At 36.6% G+C, this 10,445-nt stretch overlaps 1 non-coding gene across 1 annotated transcript; it reads left to right on the top strand.

Annotated features, from left to right (window-relative positions):
* Positions 1-688: 688 nt before the first annotated feature.
* LOC138804435 (U6 spliceosomal RNA) lies at positions 689-798 on the top strand. Its single transcript, XR_011365263.1, has one exon. It is a non-coding gene; the product is annotated as a U6 spliceosomal RNA (small nuclear RNA).
* The last annotated feature ends 9,647 nt before the right edge of the window (positions 799-10,445 follow it).

Below are 10,445 nucleotides of genomic sequence, written 5' to 3'. Positions count from 1 at the left end.
AAAAAGAAAAACAAAATTTTTGTGAGGGGTAGGAAAAATCATGTATCTCCCTTGTGTCCATAACCAGCCTCAGGTTGGAGTCTCTGGTCTTTTTGTGGTGTTTGATTTTCCTGTGGCTTGGTTGGTTTCTTAAGTCAGTTTGTTTGAACAGGCAGAAAGATGCTCTGCTTTACCCAGGATTTTGTGATCCTCCTCCCAGGTTAGTTCAATGGAAGGGAGATCTGCTTTGAGTATCACAAAAGAGGGAGATGGCTTTTTCCTCAAGTTTGGAGATGCTGTGATGAGGCTAGGTTCTGGGTAGTGTTGAAGCCTTTCAGCAAACAGTAGCTTTTCCCAGGGGCTAGTTTGTGATAAACTCACAGAGCCCAGCCTGGAGTCACTCTCAGGGTTTCTGTTTACTGAATTTCAATTGATTGTCATGGCTGCTAAAGGAGGGGCAGCCTCTGGCTCTGATTACCCAGTGAAGAAAGCCACTGCTGGGGCTAGCGCCTGAGCTGGGTGACTTTTCCCTGGGTGGAGCTCAGTCTGGCAGGTCAGCTTAGATTCTTGTGACCTACTAAATGACTCTAGTTTTCATCCAAGGCTTAAGTTGGAGCTAGCAGCTCCACCGAGCATTGTCAGTATCCAAGATGGAGATCTCCAGTACTGGAGGGTGAGGGATGGCCTTCCCTCCTCTGCTCCCTGAGAAGTATTGAGGAAGCATTATATACACTAAATTTGGAATGATACGGAGAAGATTAACATGGCCCCTGCTTAAGGATGACAGGCAAATTCCTGTCATTCCATTGCCTAATTTGTTAGGAAGTGGAAAGACTTGGGAAATAGATTATGAAGTGTAATAAGCCAAGTCCAAACAAACATAAGTCCCATGGTTTCCCTAATTTTCAATAACTAATATATGTCTGGGATAAGCAGAAAAGGTCAAAAGCTATGTACATATGACCAGAAAAGATTATGTTAAGGTAAATGAACTGAAGTTAGTGACACAAGTGTTTTTTTCTTTCTTGCTATTGTTTCTCACATACGTATAACGTTCAGTATGGTTTTTTTTGTTTCTTTATATGTTCGGACCCCATGTTAAATCACTTATTTTCACTGTATTTGAAGTTGGTGCACCTACATCTTGTATATAGTCTCTTCAAATTTTTGGATGGGAAGGAGAAAAAGAAAATGCTTAAATAGGAATACAGGTTCACCCATTGTAACAATGAGATGCACAAGACACTAGGTTGTAAAATGAACTTTACAATTGAGGCGGGGGAAGGGAGGAGGTGAGTGGACTTGTGGAGGTGGAAGGGAAGGGATAGTAGGGGAATAATAAAGGAGGAGTTAACAATGCTTGTTAGGAAATGTAGTCATTGCCTTGCTTATGTAAGTGTGACCCTTCTGTACAGTAATTTTGCAATTGAAAGACCCCAGACTCACTGGGATACTTTCTCAACGGGAGGGCACCCCAGAAACCAAGACTCCAAACCAGCAGATGCAACAAGCAAGAGGAGTTTATTTGGCATTTGTGCAAACGGACTCTCTGCCCCAGGCAATCAGAGCGCCCTGAGCAGCAGTTACAGGCATTTTTAAAGGCAAAAACCACAAATTAGCATAAAACACTCTTTGTAAAACAATTGTCTCATGGTTGGTCTAAGGGGGAGTTTACATGGTTACAGGCCTATGATTGGTTGACATTTGGCTTTGCTTGTGGTCTTGCCAGGTGGTCATTGTCAAGGTCCATCCCGGGGTTTGTTGAACTGAACTGGAACTGAAAAACATAAACTAAAACTGAAAAACATGTACTATCTGTAACCTTTGACCTTGTCCTGGGGTGGGCTGCCATCCGGACATCTGGGACGGCCGATATCCGGATATCTGGGCCTCGAGACTCTGCCCAGTTTTATTTCCCAGTGAAGGGGGTCTGAATGCAAGCATATTTACAGAAGCAAAATCAGCAGTTAGCAAGTTAGTAATGGTAATGGTAAAGTGAGGTTTTTAATTTTTAATCTTTCAGCAATGAAAACATATAAAAATGTTCTGAGATGGAAGAGTTTATTTCCTTTATTTTACTCATAATATTGTTAAGAAATTAATGCAAAACACTAATATGAAGGTATTTTGAATAAATGTGTGTGTGCCCACGCACTTGCATGTGTGTTGGCATGCTCAGAGTTTGAAATCAGGGCTTCAAAGTCTTGCTAGGCCTTTTTGCTCTATTGGTGAGCTACTAAATGAGCTACATCTCCATTCCTGGCCCTTTGATAGTTCATTAAAAGTTTTGAAAAATAATCTCATGAATTTATTTTGCCCTGATAGGCTTCCAACTGTTATCCACAGATCTCAGGCTCCTGAGTAGATATCCCCAGTAGTTAGGATTACAGGCATGATAAACCAGCAAAAGGCTTTAAGAATAACGTATAAAGTAGAAGAAAATTTACTTCACAGGGGCCTGTTTTATCATCTCCTACATTTAAAACATTTTGGATTGATTATATGTGAATTTATTTCGTTTTAGAATTCTTAAAAGACAGTAAGTTTTAATATTTAAAAGTTTTAGTACTTTTTAAAAAGGATACTGGAACTGTGGGACAGAAGAAATATGCCTCTCTTTGTACCTCAATTTATAAGTTCTGTGCATGATAACCCAATGTGACCAAGACATTGTATGCTATTATTTCTTGGACAATATGAATATTGAATTGAGGGTGTCATAGAATGAAGAGATTTTATCTACCTTTTGTGTATTGCTGAAAGACTTTTGGAAACTTTGACTCATTTTCTTCCTCACTCTGTGTGTCTTTGGGCCATACACTTACTGCCTTTAATTACAATTTTTCCCAACACTAAAATGGTAATAACATTAGCATTATAGCAAATGTTATCTGAAAAATTAAAGGAAATAACACTTGTGAAATACTTAATATAAACTTCTATGGATGAGCTTTGAGTTTAGCCAGCAGTCTTTTTTAAATACTAAATAAAATGTGATAAGTAGTACAGAAAACATTACATGTAGTGAGCAACCAGAACTAATATCTATTGACCATGCTCTGCTTCCAAGCAAGCCAGTGGGATAATTTCTCATGCTGTAAATCAAACTGGTTATCTTATGTCTTGTTAGAGTAAAAATACCAGAGACAGAACGATGAAGTTATGTTGTAGACTGAGATGAAATCGATATGAAAATGTGTAAAACTGATAAAACATAAAAGTATCTGAGCAGTATATTGTGTTTTACAACAATTAAGTTACATTGCAAAGATAAAGAAGACCTAGAAGAATGAATTCTTTTTTTGTTGTCCTATCATAGGTTCTTAGATGGATGAGCTCTTTCCTCATTCTTATACAGGCATCATCTGATGAGAGGAACTGTATTTTTTGTTTGCTTCCTTCCATTTATTCTTCAGTTTGAAATTTGAACCATTGGGACTGAAAGAAACCAAGGGAAATTAGATAAACAGGCTGTGGAAAAAACAATCAAAGTAAATTGAATGAACTACAGCCTTGTAAAAGGTCTAAATAAATTGAGATATATAGTCACAAGTGTAAACAGAAAATGATTTAAGCAATACCATCTTATTGAAAATTGAAAAATGTTAGGAGTTGCTACATTTTTTTCTTTTCTACCTTTAATTAATTATTGATCTGGTTTAAAGAGCTTAAAGATGAGATTAACAAGAAACTGGATTAAAAATGGACAAAAGGCTGAATAGACAAGTTCTCCATACAGCCCTGAAAATCGCCTGTGGGTTTACAAAGTTGTGTTTAATACAACTGCTATGCTGGCTTAATGCTTTCTGAGTAGAAGTCATTCGATAAATATAATTCAAAATTACTATGATACTACTTCATAACTATTATAACTCATAAAAAATCAATGGAACCAGTTGTGGTGGTAAAGGCTTGTAATTCCAAGCATTTAGGAGGTTGGATTTAAGTCTAACGCCAGTTTGTATTACTGCAAATAGTATAAACCTGCCCTTTATTACCTTTGAACAAAAGGTAATAATGTTGGTGAGTGGGGAGAAAAGGAAATTTTCTACACTCTTGGTTAGTATTCTCACTGTAGAAAGTAGTATGCAGGTTTCTAAAGAAATTCAAAGTTGAAATATCATCTGACCCACCAATCATGTGATTATTTCTCACTGGGTAATTCTTAAATATATCTATAGTTAATTCTTATTCAAAACAGCCAAGATATAAGTCAAAGTTCAGTGTTCAACTACATACTAATAAAGCAAATGTGGTACATGCACAAATATCTTTATGTTTCATCCTTAAAATAGCAAGAGACTTTTCCCATTAGCCACAACTTACAATGACCTGAAAGTTGTATTCTAAATGAAGAAAAATGTTGTGTTCTGATCTTTGTAAACACACACATACACACACACACACACACACACACACACACATACACACACACACACACACACACACTCACACACCCCTCAAACATTAAGACGAAATTTTTTTTAAATTAAAGCAAAGTGTAATTTCTGGAACATTTAGTTCACAATGTAGAAGATAGTGGATATACAGTATGACCAGGTATAGAGTTGTAATGTACAACATGAGGATACAGGGGACAACACTGACCTTACATCAGAATGAAGCTAAGTAAGTAGGAGTTGTTCTTCCTAGGGGAGCATTATTGTGTACATCAAGTATAATCTTAGTAGATGAGCAAAATAACTCAATACCTATGTACATATGACCATATAAGATGATTCTAAATGAAATGAACTCCAAGACATGTTCTTTGTTGTTGTTGTTCTTAATGTATTACATGATTTATGTTTTCCCCACCTATGGGTTATCCGCTATAGTCACTGTATTTGATTTTGATACATTGGGTATTGTAAATATGTTGATCTAAACTGGGGAAGGGAAAGGGAAAAAACAAAATGGTGAGACAAAGGACAAAATGGGAACCTCTGCAACAGTGATACTCACAAGACAATATTTTGGAAATAATCTTGGGAGGTGCATTGGGAGCGAAGAGGGAGAAAAAAGGGGGAAGGACAAACAAGTTAGAAAAGCAATAAATGCATTACCTTACTTATGTAACTATACCCCCTGTGTACACTACCTTGAAAATAAAATTTAAATAAAAAAAATATATGGGAGTAGCAATACAGTCGATGGGACTAGGGGAAATTCTGTACTACAAAAAGAAGAGTAGAACAACTGTGGAGAGCAGCAATTTAACTTTAACATAGGAAGTATTAAACTAGCATACAGATTTTCAGCCTTATGTCAGTCACTAGAAAGGGAAAACAAAATGCATAATCAACAAAACAATAGAGATAAAATAGAAAATTAAACAATTGAGGTGAAGAGATGACTTGGACCAAGAATAACAAATGACACAGTTAGGAAACAATAACAAGATGGTAAGTTTAATAAATATTAAATTAATTCTATTAAATGTAGTTTACATCACAATTTGTTAGAACGATAATTTACATCACAGTTTATTAGTATATACTTTTAATAATATATTAGTTATTATTGATTACTTCATATTGAACGTTTAATATATAATTTTAATTTCTGCCAGGTATAGAAAAGAAAAAAATGAAACTTATTTTAATAATATATTTCATGAATTGTGAAATTAGAAGCATTATAATTTAAACAAATAATATATCATTATTGTTTCATTTCTGCGAATTAATGTAATAATTCAACGTATATTGTACACAGCACTCATTTTAATATGAAATAATAAATTATTGCACATGTCTCAGTATTAGGTGGAAGAGTTCAGCATTTTAGTGAAATTCACACCACACAATACAGGAGGGATTACTCCTCTCATCTTGATAAAATTTTGGAAATTTGAATTCTACATGCATGTTAAATTCCTGCTAGGTGACATCTAAAAATTATATACAATCATATACACGAGGACTATTTCAGATTATACTTAAACATCATATTCATTAATTAAATTTTTATTATTTTGTACCAAATAAATATGTACAGAGAGGCAATTTCTGAGTAGATGATGATGTATCTGTGCCAGATTATTCATATTGAGGCTTATTTTATATTTCTGACATTGTTTCTACAGTTGGTTTTAATTTTCCGTAAGGGATTAAGTGTATTATATTGGATATATGAAAGTAAACTGAATGTTTATTTCATTAACCCCTTGCCTCTTTTCTAATCCCAATATAATTTATCTATGTGTTTGAAGTAATGAAAATAACAACAGATATAAGCAAGATAAATCAGTCTTTAGTCGACAAGTATTTTCACATTTATTTTGATAGTTGGTCCTCTTTTACACTACAGAATATTATTCTTGGGAAAATGTGCTCCAGGCTGGCCACAACTGCAGAATATTATGGTTTGATCTATAATAAGAGAAGGAAGGAAGGGGACCTTCCTTCCAAAATTCTGCTCCCTGGGATGTGAGCTGCTTTATGGTCCTGAATAGGAAATGAACATTTTTCACAGTCAATCTTGAAAAGCCATCTTGATAGACCATTTCTGTAAGTGGTTACAGAGGATTATTGATTCCTTTGCAAGGATGCCAGATTGCCTCATTTTGGGAAAATTTAAACAGGAATTTAGTCAGCTGTTTTTTGAATCTTTAGGAGAAAAACCCATTGACCCTAGGTCAGGGGACCACTGGGATCCAGAGAAGCTACTACCTTAAATAGTAATCCTACACCTCTAAAAAAAAAATACTACACCAAACAAATAAACAAAAACTCCAGTAAGCACAGCCAGTCAGGGCTGCTATCACAGCCTACACGAAGTCAGGGAAAAACAGAAACTGAAAGTCATTTAGCTGATGAATATATTTTTAATGAGGCAGACTCAAATGAATCTCCAGAGAGAATGTCAGAAAGACTGAACAAAGAAACTAAAATTGGTTACACAAAGATTAAAAAGTAGAATTCCTTGTAGAACAAATAAATCATAAAAAGCCTGTGCATGTAAGAACAAGACAGCAGACCAAATTCCAGAAATCCACATTTTCTTAGAGGTCAGCCTAATAAATTATCAATGGAAATCTTTGAATTCTTAAATATTTGACCACATGTGGATGGAGGCTGAAGAGTGAAAATGTCATCACTCACATTAGGAAGTAATCAAGCAAAGATTTGTAATAAAAAGAGAAAATAATTATTACAAAAGTGGGTCAAATTTGTTTTGATGTAACAGTTCTTGATTTAGGTACGAGCAATTTCCATACAATTGATTCAGTCCCACAGCTGAGTGGATACTGACTGTTGTATTCTTACATGAACTAAAAGAGAAAATTTACAAATGTCTGATGAAATGAGTTGAAGGTGAAGTGTTCTATTAGTGATATCTGAGGTTTAGACACAAGTGAAGAGGTGGATTTTCTTTTCTAAAAATCCCCATTTTTAGCCTGGTGCCACTGGCTCACAGCAGTAATCCTAGCTACTCAGGAAGCTGAGATCTGAGGACAGCAGTTCAACAACAGCCTGGGAAGGAAAGTCCCTGAGACTCTTATATCCATTTACCCACCAGAAAAACAGAAGTCACACTGTGGCTCAAAAGATAGAGCACTCACCTTGAGTTGAAGAGCTCAGAGACAGTGCCCAAGCGCAGACTTCAAGCCCCTGGAACAACAATAAAAAAATTAATATAACCAGTTCCTCTTCTTGATCTTCTCTATGAAGGATACATTTGATTAACTTCTATCCTGCTGATTTGGTGGAGGTATATTTTTTCAAGTTTTCATTGTCATGAAATATGTTTAAATATTCTTTAAATGTAAAGGACAGATTGACTTGGGACCATATTCATGGTTGGTAGTTGTTTACCCTTACTGTTTGTAATATATCATGCCAGGCTCTCCTTTTTACCATATCAGCTAAGAAATCTGTATTTATTCTGACTGTATATCCTTTATAAATAATCAATCTTTTCTCTATGGCAGCTTTCATAATGCTTTCCTTGATCTTTAATGATCCTCTAATGGATTATGATGTGGTGGTGGATTGTTTAGTTATAGAATTCTGTTTGGTTTCTAAAGGCTTCTCTTCTCTGAATGAGCCTATTTCTTTGGATGTTTGGCATGATCTCTGGTAGAATTCTGTAGTATGTTTCCCATTCATTTGTTTCCTGCTCTTCTCCTTCTTGATACCTATCTCCCCGAAATTTGATCTTCTAACTGAGCTCTTATTCTTGGTTGTTTCTGTGGTGATGTTTCCATTCTCATCTCTGAGTTTATTTATTTGGTTGTGTTCTCTTTTTTTTCTGATAAGATTTGCTAAGGGTCTGTCAATTTTATCAATTTTTTCGAAGAACCAACTCTTTGTTTTGTTGATTTTTTCTATAGATTTTTTGGATTCTAATTCATTTAATTCTGATTTAATTTTAATTATTTCTTTCTGTCTACTGGATTGGGGTTTATCTTGCTGCTCTCTTTGAAGGAGGTTCAGATGTCTCATTAAATTGTTGGTTTCAGATCTCTCCAATTTGTTGATGTGTGAACTCAGAGCTACAAAGTTGCCTCTGAGTACTGACTTTGTTGTGCCCCAGAGGAGCTGGTAATTTGTGTGTTCATTTTTGTTGAATAGCATGAACATCTGAATTTCCTTTCTAATCTCTTCCATGAACCACTAGTGATTCAGCAGTGTGTTGTTCAACATCCTTGTGTTACCGGATTTTCTTTGGTGGCTTTTGGTGTGAGTTCTAATTTTATTCCCTTTTGGTCAGAGATAATGCAAGGTATAACTTCATTGTTTCTGAATTTGGACAAGTTTGCTTTGTAACCTAAAATGTGGTCTACTTTAGAAAATGTTCCATGTGCTGCTCAAAAAACGTGTATTCTGAAGCTGCTGGGTTAAATATTCAGTAGATGTCTATTAAAACTGGTTGATTGAGGTAGCTGTTTAGATCTGCTCTTTGTCTTATGAGTTTTTGCCGAGTTGATCTATTTAGTGGGGAGAGTAGTGTAATAAAATCCCCTACAATTAATGTCTTTGGATCTATGTGGGATTTGAGGGAAAGTAGTGTTTCTTGGATGAATTTGAGTGCTCTGTTGTTTGGTGAATAGGTATTTAGAATTATAATATCCGCCTGAAGTAGAGAGCCCTTAATTAGTATGTAGCGACCTTCTTTATCTCTTCTCACAAATTTTAATTTGAAGTCTATTTTATCTGATATTAGGATTGCAATTCCTGCCTGTTTATTGGGGCCATTTGCTTGGTAGATTTTGCTCCAGCCTTTAACATTGAAAATGTGTTTGATTTTACGGGCAAGATGTGACTCCTGAAGGCACCTGAGAGAAGGATCTTGTTTTTAATCCAACTAGACAGTCTATGTCGCTTAATTGGAGAGTTAAGTACGTTAATATTGAGAGATAGGACTGAGAGGTATTTGGGAGGTCCTGCCATATTATCCACCTTCTTGGGTGCTGCTAAAACTGGGTTCTTCCTATGGTTCTTGGATTCTCAGTTTGGGTGCAGTTTCTTGGCCTTTATTATGGTCTTGTTGGTTTTCTATGTGTAGGACATCATTAAGAATCTTTTGTAAGGCTAGTTTGGTGGAGATGTACTGTTTCAATTTTCCTTTCCTATGGAAGGTTTTTATTTGGCCTTCAGTTATGAAGGAGAGTTAAGCTGGGTACAGTATTCTTGGGTGATTGTTGTTTGATTTTAGAGCATGGCATACAGGTTGCTGTCTCTGGTCTGTTTGTGGTGTTTGATTTTTCTGTGGCTTGGTTGGTTTCTTAAGTCAGTTTATTTGAACAGGCAGAAAAATGCTCTGCTTTACCCAGGATTTTGCGATCCTCCTCCAAGTTTAGTTCAATGGGAGGGAGATCTGTTCTGAGTATCACAAAAAAGGGAGATGGTTTTTTCCTCAAGTTTGGAGATGCTGTGATGAGGCTAGGTTCTGGGTAGTGTTGAGGCCTTTCCGCAAACAGTAGCTTTTCCCTGTGGCTAGTTTGTGAGGAACTCACAGAGCCCAGCCTGGAGCCATTCTCAGGGTTTATGTTTACTGAATTTCAATTGATTGTCAGGGCTGCAAAAGGGAGGGGCAGCCTCTGGCTCTGATTACCCAGTGAAGAAAGCCACTCTTGAGGCTGGAACCTGAGCTGGGTGACATTTCCCTGGGTGGAGCTGAGTCTGGTAGGTCTCTTTAGGTTCTTGTGACCTGCTAAATGACTCTAGCTTTCTTACAAGGTTTGAGTTGGAGCTAGCAGCTCCTCCGAGCTTTGTAGGTATCCAAGATGGAGATCTCTGGAACTGGGGGTTGGGGAGGAGTGGCCTTCCCTCCTCTGCTCCCTGAGAAGGAGTGAGGAGGACATCAGGCTTCTACTCATGTCGAGTCTTTGTTCCTGGGTTGTCTCTGGTCTGTGAACTGCATGATGAAATGTCCGCTACTTGTGGGTTCCTGCTGGTGTTGAGGAGAATCTGCTTGTCCACTGTGTCTGGCTCCTTCGACCTGGACTCTCTGTTTTG

The sequence above is a fragment of the Dipodomys merriami genome, unplaced genomic scaffold (assembly GCF_024711535.1).
Source record: "Dipodomys merriami isolate MVZ:Mamm:240054 unplaced genomic scaffold, mDipMer1.0.p SCAF_364, whole genome shotgun sequence".
Lineage (NCBI taxonomy): Eukaryota > Metazoa > Chordata > Mammalia > Rodentia > Heteromyidae > Dipodomys > Dipodomys merriami.
This window is presented reverse-complemented; position numbering and strand designations above follow the sequence as displayed.